At 40.0% G+C, this 9,447-nt stretch overlaps 1 long non-coding RNA gene across 1 annotated transcript; it reads right to left on the reverse strand.

Moving 5' to 3' along the window:
• Positions 1 to 8,562: 8,562 nt before the first annotated feature.
• LOC129830612 (uncharacterized) lies at positions 8,563 to 8,938 on the reverse strand. Its single transcript, XR_008755555.1, has 3 exons — positions 8,869 to 8,938; positions 8,694 to 8,751; positions 8,563 to 8,616 (listed from the first exon to the last, which is right to left on the reverse strand). It is a non-coding gene; the product is annotated as an uncharacterized LOC129830612 (long non-coding RNA).
• Between the last annotated feature and the right edge of the window lie 509 nt (positions 8,939 to 9,447).

Consider the following 9,447-nt stretch of genomic DNA (forward strand, 5'->3'; position numbering starts at 1 on the left):
TCAATCAGAGGAAACGTAAAACACCTGTCCCTGATTGAGAACCATATCAGGCTAATAGACAATGAACCTAAACATAGAAACACATAACATAGAATGCCCACCCCAACTCACGCCCTGACCATACTAAACAAATACAAAAACAAGGAAAACAGGTCAGGAACGTGACAGGGAGATATGTATACTGTAGCTAAGAAAGTAATACTACGTGTATGTTGTCTAGTAAGCTGTTAGTAGCCAATGTGCTTCACCCTTAATAATTTGGTCTATTTACCCCTCTTAATTTCGCCTAACGTTACTGTTCTGACTCGGTGGTGCACATGTAGCCTATAACCTGTTCTAAAGAAATCTAATCATTGAATATTTTTAGAGCTTTCATTGTCTGCATATATGCCCCCTTTATTTATCCTACGGTTCTGAGTTGGTGCACAGGGAGAACACTGTAAGAATGGCCCATGTTCTGAATTCTATTGCTGTACATTTCAAAAGTGCTGAACAAATAGTTATATTGACTACATCTATCCTGGCTCGCTCATTAATGTCTTAAACGAAATTACGGATTGCCTCTTATCCACTTGTTGTCCCCTTATGCCATAGTTTGTACATCTCAACTGTCAGTAGAAACCAGACAAGGCTCCACTGATAGCCAGATGTAGCGGGTGTTGGGACTGCTGTTGGGACTCTGCTGTTGGGACAGCTTTATGTTGGCCCTAACAGTTTGTTGGCACCGTTTGTCACCGTTATAGTGCAATTAATGTATTGTTTAGTGTTGTGTTGTGTAGTAGATTTGCTGGCATGCATCCCACTTTTTTTTTGCCCCACCAAGATTTACATGCTAAAATCGCCACTGATCAAAAGTACCAATAGTAGCCTGATTTCAGATTTGTCCATATAAACAGGATTAGTAGGGAAATTGTTCTTCTTGCAAAGCATGTAACTTAAACATTTTAAACAAACTATTATATTAACCTGACTATCCACAATAATCACATTATCGTGTGCATGTAACCGTGCTCAATGTGTGCCCACAAACTGGCATAGTCTCGGGGAAATGATACAATCGGCACTTCTGCCACTGGGATAAACAGTTGGTCACAGCAAACAGGACTCTCGGTGATGATAGTATAACAGGTTAGGTTAGCTAACGTTAGCTTGGTAGATTATAGCCATGTAAATGTTGTACAGCAATAAAATAATTGTGTACATCTAATGTACGACGAACTTCAGCAGTGGGGAAGAGAATATAACATACACCTACAGTACTGTAGCACACACGTCAGTTGATGGACTACAAACATACAAGCCCATCAGAGCTACTTCGTGACTCTATTAAACCCTTCACTCTCAAATCTCTGTGAATTCAACTAGTGGGCCATTTGTCCCTGTCATTGTGGTCATTCCGTTACTTCGCTTTCTTGACCTTAAAGGCTCAATCTGCCAACCTCTTCTTATGCGCCACAGAACACTGCATAAATGGTCATATGACTTATAATGTGCTCTGACAAGTGCAGTTCAATTTCCGACACTCATCCTGGATGAGTTATGAGTCATCCATCTCTACTGGTTACCCAACATAACTGCCATGGGCAAAAAACGGAGACATATGGTTTTCAGAGAAAAAGCAAAAGAGCCTGTGACACGACTTCCACTTTTGTAAGAGTGCCTCATTGTTTACAGTCCCCGTAGAAACATATGGGCAATTCCACAATAATGAATTGAGACTCAGATTTCTGTATGCCATACAAAAAAACATTGATTTCAAAGTTTCTCAAACCATACAACTCGACGCACAAGGACTACTATCAACAATTTACATTTGACAAAAACACAATTACTGGAAGATCTGTGCAGATGAAGAGTTTGGTAACAACATGTCGGTAAAATCTCCCTCAGGTTAAATATCTGCTCTGAAATAAAATTCAAAGACATCTGCAGAAAGAATGGGGGGTCAGCTATGATATGGCACATTGACTTGTTATTGAACTACAGTAAGTGTAACTGTGCAACTGTATGTTACACCGTGTAACATACAGTTGAAGTCGGAAGTTTACATACACTTAGGTTGGAGTCATTAAAACTTGTTTTTCAACCGCTCTACAAATTTCTTGTTAACAAACTATAGTTTTGGAAAGTCAGTTACATCTACTTTGTGCATGACACAAGTCATTTTTCCAACAATTGTTTACAGACAGATTATTTCATTTATAATTCACTGTGCCACAATTCCAGTGGGTCAGAAGTTTACATACACTAAGTTGACTGTGCCTTTAAACAGCTTGGAAAATTCCAGAAAATTATGTCATGGCTTTAGAAGCTTCTGATAAGCTAATTGACATTATTTGAATCAATTGGAGGTGTACCTGTGGATGTATTTCAAGGCCTACCTTCAAACTCAGTGCCTCTTTGCTCTGACATCACGGGAAAATCAAAAGAAATCAGCCAAGATCTCAGAAAAACAATTGTAGACGTCCACAAGTCTGGTTCATCCTTGGGAGAAATTTCCAAACGCCTGAAGGTACCACGTTCATCTGTACAAACAATGGTACGCAAGTATAAACGCCATGGGCCCATGCAGCCATCATACCGCTCAGGAAGGAGACGCGTTCTGTCTCCTAGAGATTAACGTACTTTGGTGCGAAAAGTGCAAATCAATCCCAGAACAACAGCAAAGGACCTTGTGAAGATGCAAGAGGAACAGGTACAAAAGTATCTATATCCAGAGTAAAACAAGTCCTAAATCGACATAACCTGAAAGGCCGCTCAGCAAGGGAGAAGCCACTTCTCCAAAACCGCCATAAAAAAGCCAGACTACGGTTTGCAGCTGCACATGGGGACAAAGATCGTACTTTTTGGAGAAGTGTCCTCTGGTCTGATAAAACAAAAATAGAACTGTTTGGCCATAATGACCATCGTTATGTTTGGAGGAAAAAGGGGGATGCTTGCAAGCCGAAGAACACCATCCCAACCGTGATGCACGGGGGTGGCAGCATCAAATAGATGGCATCGTGAGGATGGAAAATTATGTGGATATATTGAAGCAACATCTCAAGACATCAGTCAGGAAGTTAAAGCTTGGTCACAAATGGGTCTTCCAAATGGACAATGACCACAAGAATACTTCCAAAGTTGTGGCGAAATGGCGTAAGGACAACAAAGTCAAGGTATTGGAGTGGCCATCACAAAGCCCTGACCTCTATCCTATAGAAAATTTGTGGGCAGAACTGAAAAAGCATGTGCGAGCAAGGAGGCCTACAAACCAGACTGTTACACCAGCTCTGTCAGGAGGAATGGGCCAAAATTCACCCAACTTATTGTGGGAAGCTTGTGGAAGGCTACCTGAAACGTTTGACCCAAGTTAAACAATTTTAAGGCAATGCTACCAAATACTAACTGAGTGTATGTAAACTTCTGACCCACTGGGAATGTGATGGAAAAAGTAAAATCTGAAATCAATCATTCTCTCTACTATTATTCTGACATTTCACATTCTTAAAATAAAGTGGTGATCCTAACTGATTTAAGACAGGGAATTTGTACTAGGATTAAATGTCAGGAATTGTGAAAAAAAATGAGTTTAAATGTATTTGGCTAAGGTGTATGTAAACGGTAGGTAATTTCATCATGGGTCCCTGATCTGTACACAGAAATGCATAAGTATGGAAATGAATGTCCTTCTATTCATGGTGATGTATCCTAAATAGGTACACAAATGTAAAAATATGAAATATCCTCCTTTGCATATTTGGGTATTATTCTACACACTGGCTATTATTTTAATGAGATCTGCCACCAAACAAGACCAAGTTTGGTTGGTCCGGACCAAGCCAAATCTGAACCTAGCATTGACAACTGTATTTCACAAATTTGGACATCACAAAGTACAGCTCAGTAGAGTACAGCACAGAACAATAAAGTAGAGTTCAGTAGAGTATATTTCAGTATAGTACAGTACTTTATACTGTATTGTAGATCACTCAACTCTAGTGTGATCTACTATGTCCTGAAGTCTACTTCACTCTATTCTACTTTACTGTACTCCACTGTAATGTACTGTACTATGCTGTCCAAACTTGTGAAACATAGACGTCTATGATTGGTTCCTAACCGGACCAAATCTGAACCAATCATGGACGACTATGTTTGGGACAAATTAAGTCTGGTCCAAAGGTCTGGACGTTGAAATCAAGGCTTGTTCGGACCGGACCAAAAAAACGATGTGTGTGGATGTTGAAATCAAGGCCAGGACTGACTGACCAAATTTCAGTCGGTGCTCAGTGGGTGAGAATGCTGCTTACAGTAGAATGGAAAGAGAAGGGGCTCATGGGTAGGTGTCAGAAAAGAGCCAGGAGAGGTGACATCAATTGGAGAGAGAGAAGAGAGGGGGAGGTGTTGTCCAGACTTCTCACACTATTGCTTTGACCAGGGCTGGATTAATGCAAGGAGTTTAAAAAAGTAAGATAGAAAAAGTGTGTGTGTGTTTATATACTGTATGTATGTGTATATATACACTGCTCAAAAAAATAAAGGGAACACTTAAACAACACAATGTAACTTCAAGTCAATCACACTTCCGTGAAATCAAACTGTCCACTTAGGAAGCAACACTGATTGACAATACATTTCACATGCTGTTGTGCAAATGGGATAGACAAAAGGTGGAAATTATAGGCAATTAGCAAGACACCCCCAATAAAGGAGTGGTTCTGCAGGTGGTGACCACAGACCACTTCTCAGTTCCTATCCTTCCTGGCTGATGTTTTGGTCACTTTTGAATGCTGCCGGTGCTTTCACTCTAGTGGTAGCATGAGACGGAGTCTACAACCCACACAAGTGGCTCAGGTAGTGCAGCTCATCCAGGATGGCACATCAATGCAAGCTGTGGCAAGAAGGTTTGCTGTGTCTGTCAGCGTAGTGTCCCGAGCATGGAGGCGCTACCAGGAGACAGGCCAGTACATCAGGAGACGTGGAGGAGGCCGTAGGAGGGCAACAACCCAGCAGCAGGACCGCTATCTCCGCCTTTGTGCAAGGAGGAGCACTGCCAGAGCCCTGCAAAATGACCTCCAGCAGGCCACAAATGCACAAATGTGAAAAGGTTAAGTGTTCCCTTTATTGTTTTGAGCAGTGTATATTGTATCATACTAAATGGAGAGTCACAGATGTATATACAGAATAATACGAAATGCTCTGAGACCATGTTGCTTAAAAATACCTTAGTGTCTGGTAAGGGCTTGGTGTGTTTGGTTTTGGGGGTTCCGTGGTGGCACAGCGCTCTAAGGCACTGCATCTCAGTGCTAGAGGCATCACTACAGACCCAGGTTTGATTCCAGGCTGTATCACAACCGGCTGTGACTGGTACCATAGCAAGGCGCACACTTAGCCAAGTGTCGTCCGGGATAGGGTTTGGCTGGGGTAGGCGTCATTGTAAATAATAATTTGTTCTTAATTGACTTGCCTAGTTAAACAAATGTAAAAAAAAAATGAATACAGGGCAAATTGAGTGAGGCATAAACACTTTCTTTATATTTTGAAATAAATAATAAAAGTATTCAGATAATATAAAGCGTTCTTTAACTATGCTTAATCCGTGATGCATTGTGCTAGAAACAAGCTTTAAAATTCAACTCTGTTGTTTGGTTATGCAACGGACGAGTAGCCAGCAGGTGAAGCTTACATTGCGTCGGTCGAGCCTCTGTCTTGGTGGAAAGGTAACTTTTTAAAGTGCCATGATTCATTTCATAAGGATTTCTAATATTTAATTATTTGCAAAGAGCAACCGTTTCGTTGCAAACAAGAGACTCTGGTTTTGACGTTAGAGAAATATGGTAAGAAAGCCTATTTCTCTGTTCATTCTTCCCTGAAACTTCGATTTTCATTATCCACCTTTCTTCTGAAACTTTTTCAGAGTGACATTTTCTCTTGTTTGCAAGATTCTTTTCCCTAACCAACGCATAAATAAATATAAAAAACGAATTTAACAGAGGCATTGGTGATTTTATCAGTGTAATCAGATTGAAAATATTAGGATGTGTTATTGACATTGAACTGATTATATAGCCTACTATTATGTTCTTATCTGCTGACTAATAGCTGAGAAAAAACATATTGCTGATCCCTGCTGTACAGTATTCTAGTCTAGCATGGATAGGAAGGGGGTGGCAATTTTTTGTCTCGCTTAGGGCAGCAGAATGTACTGGGCAATTCTGCTACCCATAAAAAATGTTGGTGCACCTGCGTGCGCACACAAAGGAGATCCTGTACCGGGAAGAAATTAAATATACTTTCACCCCTGGTTATAACAATCAAACAGATTGGTAAATGAAAAACCTGTAGGCTGTTTGCTTCCCAATTATACAAGAGTAATTGTAATGAGCCTTATTCACAAAAAACAATTGTATTGTGTTAGGATTTATGTTTATGCACTATAGCTAGCATATTGTTTGAAGATGAATATTGTTTTGTTACACACACACACACACACACAAACAATACAGATGTGTAGGTGTGTAAAGACTGACCAACATAGTGACAGGCCATAAAAGCTGTGGTCAATCTGGAGAGGGTAGGGGTGCATATCTCTAGGCCAAGCAGGGAGGTTAGGGCACTGATCAATACCAAATAAGGGACTGTTTGAGTGTAGAATCTGGGGAGACACAAGACGGATCTAATCTACCCAACAACCAGATGTGGACAGAGGAGAGCACTAAGGGACTTGGACAAGTCCGAGTGCCAGCATAGGCTGAGCAAAGTTTAAACCGCGCTCAGCCTCTACTATGATAGGCCAACGGACGAGTTGGAACTAAAGCTGTCATAGTATAAGAACTGCTATTTGAGTAAATTCCACAGTTCTCTGTTTTACCTTGCGCGGTGATACAGCGAACCCATATATACGAAAATTGCATTTACCATTTATCGCATGAGTTTAATTAAAATACTTAAAAGTATATTCGGTGACTCTGAATTACATTTTGTCCTGATACCAGATTTGAACTGACGCAAATCTCTTTCAATTGTCATCCAATGGTAGTCGAACTAACGTCATTAGTTTTAGGCCTAATAATGATTTATTGGTAAATGAAAAACTGGTAGACTAATAACCGACTTAACAATTACTTTTATTTTCATATTTAGTGAGGAGTTTGTTGTGTTTTGTTAACATTCAAAAGCCACAGTATGATTCTCTTAAGAATAGAGTGCCTTAGCTCTCCCAACCTTGTTTGACATGGTTGATGTAACCTCTATCGCTGTTGATCCTCCCACTTCTGATGACACACCCACGTATGCAGTTACCCATACTTGCAAGTGGAAGCCAAGTACCCCTGACTGCAATGTGCAATTCAGGCTGGGCTCAATGTGGGTGGAGTCAAACATTTGACTCCACCCACTTTTCTGAGGTTTGGCGGTCACACACTGAATACAAACACACACGTTTGCGCAAAGCACACGTTGAATACAAACATATTTCATTTTTGAAGATCTTAAGAAATATTATATAAAGTGGTACCAGCAGATGTGTTGTAACACTTTTTGCTTCATGCTATGAGACAAGTTACTGATATTGTTGCAGTGAACAACACTTATTTATGTATGTCATGTACTGTTAAAATTGTGTTGATAAATGTTATAACTTATTTAATTTATTTACTTATTTAATTATTTAATAAATGTTATAACTTATTTAATTGAGCATTTATATACACACACACACAGTTACTACCTATCCTGATTTTATAATGCTATTTACATGTCTCATGAGAATGGAGACAGACTATACCATATAGACATACTGACAAGCTGAATGTGCTTTGTACATTAAGTTATACCAGCTCCAGTAAAGAGATCAGAGACTCGGGTGACTTCAACGTCATCTTTACTGAACAACTTAACACAACTAACAATTGAAACAATTAACACAGCAGACAAAAACAAGGTTTGACCACTCCTCAAAAATGGCTTCACTCCTGCTCCTCAAGAGGCAAAGACAGTAATGTTCTTGTTGTTCTATGTGGAGGCAGTTGACATCTCAATCTCTCTGTAACATGAATGGTTCCTTGAGGATATTTTCCTCTTCATCCAGGCCAACCGTAGTTCTTTAAGGGTTGTAGTGCGCTCTTCCCCATCCATCCCAATTACACTAGGGAGGGAAACAGTGCCTTTAAATGTTTGGAGTTCACACCACCTTGCTGCCTCTAAGGTGTCCCTTAGAAGAACATCTGCTTCCTTGAAGAAAAAGGAAGAATAAACATTAAGAGTAGTGCCTCATTGGATGATCAAGTCAAATTACACCCCACTTTCACAATACCACCATGCAAACAAAAGCCACTATTACTAAAAGGGGTTTTCAGTGAGATCTAGAACTACTCAAGTCATCACAACTATTATACCTTGCCACGCATCAAGGCTTCAGCATTACACACAGTAGACTACATAACCAGTTCACAGCTCACCGTGCATTTTGTTTTCAGTATCCAGAAAGAAAACAGATTGTGGTCATTAAGTAATGTAAGGGAACCTCTACGGATGTGTGTACAAGACTGCACCTTACTTTAGCTAATAGCCTATACAGTACCTGATCCTGCAGAGCTGGATGCTGATGTGACATGCTGCGTCTTCTACATCATCCTGAAATATATTGGAGGGGGGGGGGTTAAGTCTTTAAACATTGGTTTAAAGACTATACCACTCATCATGACACCTACCTGTAGTGTGTTTTGTTTTCGCCACCTTTTTCGATCTTTCAACCTCTCTTCTTCAGACCTTAGTGAGGGAAGGACATACATTCAATATTAACATATATTCAGGTCAGTCTGGCTACAGTAAAACAAGTGATTTTAAGGATGCAAATGAAACGTTTTTATAATGTTCAAGACTTACGGCATGGGAAAGTTCTGCAGGAGAACTAGGCGCCACCATGGCCTAATTTGCTGCATGCGTTCCTTTGAAAAAGAAAATCACACAATCGGATGGGTATCCCAAAAAACATTACATCCACTAGTGATGAGAATTTCATAATTTATACATACCTCAGTGAAATCACACTGTGCTTCCATTGCAATGTACAGAGTGTACTGTAAGTTAAAGAGTAAGTTGTTAAGTTTGATAGTTATGATCAATAATGATAACAGTAAATAATAATAATACCCCCCCTCAGGAATATATTTCAGGATGTAGAAGACGCGCTTTCCTTGGACACTGCTTCAAAGCAATGTGTATGCTTTCTTTGTAAATGTGTCTTGAAGTTTTTCTTATTTAACTTCAGTTTGCAGTGTGGACAGGTTAAAATGACTTTTCTTGACTTGCCATGTATGTTGGGACCAGGTGATTTCATTATTGTTTATACAAAAAAAAAAAAAAAAATATCCCAATGCCCCAGGGCAGTGATTGGGGACACTGCCCTGTGTAGGGTGCCGTCTTTCGGATGGGACGTTAAACGGGTGTCCTGACTCTGAGGTC

This window comes from Salvelinus fontinalis, chromosome 32 (assembly GCF_029448725.1).
Source record: "Salvelinus fontinalis isolate EN_2023a chromosome 32, ASM2944872v1, whole genome shotgun sequence".
In the NCBI taxonomy this organism is placed as follows: domain Eukaryota; kingdom Metazoa; phylum Chordata; class Actinopteri; order Salmoniformes; family Salmonidae; genus Salvelinus; species Salvelinus fontinalis.